Raw genomic sequence first — 354 nt, 5'->3', positions numbered from 1 at the left:
GGCTTCAAAAATACTCTGCAACTTTCGTCACCAGCTCCTGGGCAACTGTCCCTATGCTTTTGCAGTATCAAAAGAACAGCATGGAGGGGGAGAAAAAAAACCCAACCAACCAAATAAACCCAACCTGAAAAAAGGAAGGCTGCTGGAAGAGGCAGAGTGAGCTGCTACCCAAGGTTAGCCGGGTTCAGCATTACGGACAGGCACTGCGCAAGCACAGGGACGCTTTTGCAGGACATAGAACACCGGGGGAGAACACTGCAAGTTCTGGGGCTTCGTTGCCCGGAGGGCTGACGCCGCGCAGATGCAGGTTCCGTGGGGCTGGAGGAGCCTACCAAAAATAGAGCAAAGGCACCC

At 54.0% G+C, this 354-nt stretch overlaps 1 protein-coding gene across 1 annotated transcript in view; it reads right to left on the bottom strand.

The window, feature by feature from the left end:
- Positions 1-148, bottom strand: part of PPP1R3C (protein phosphatase 1, regulatory subunit 3C) — a 2,363-nt gene extending 2,215 nt beyond the window's left edge. The window contains exon 1 of the mRNA XM_010140887.1: positions 120-148. The gene's annotated coding sequence lies outside the window, so the exon portion shown is untranslated. The remainder of the gene's footprint in view (positions 1-119) is intronic.
- Between the last annotated feature and the right edge of the window lie 206 nt (positions 149-354).

This window comes from Buceros rhinoceros, unplaced genomic scaffold (genome assembly GCF_000710305.1).
Source record: "Buceros rhinoceros silvestris isolate BGI_N320 unplaced genomic scaffold, ASM71030v1 scaffold45397, whole genome shotgun sequence".
In the NCBI taxonomy this organism is placed as follows: Eukaryota; Metazoa; Chordata; class Aves; order Bucerotiformes; family Bucerotidae; genus Buceros; species Buceros rhinoceros.
The sequence above is the reverse complement of the archived record's forward strand: the minus strand, read 5'-3'. Positions and strand labels throughout refer to the sequence as shown.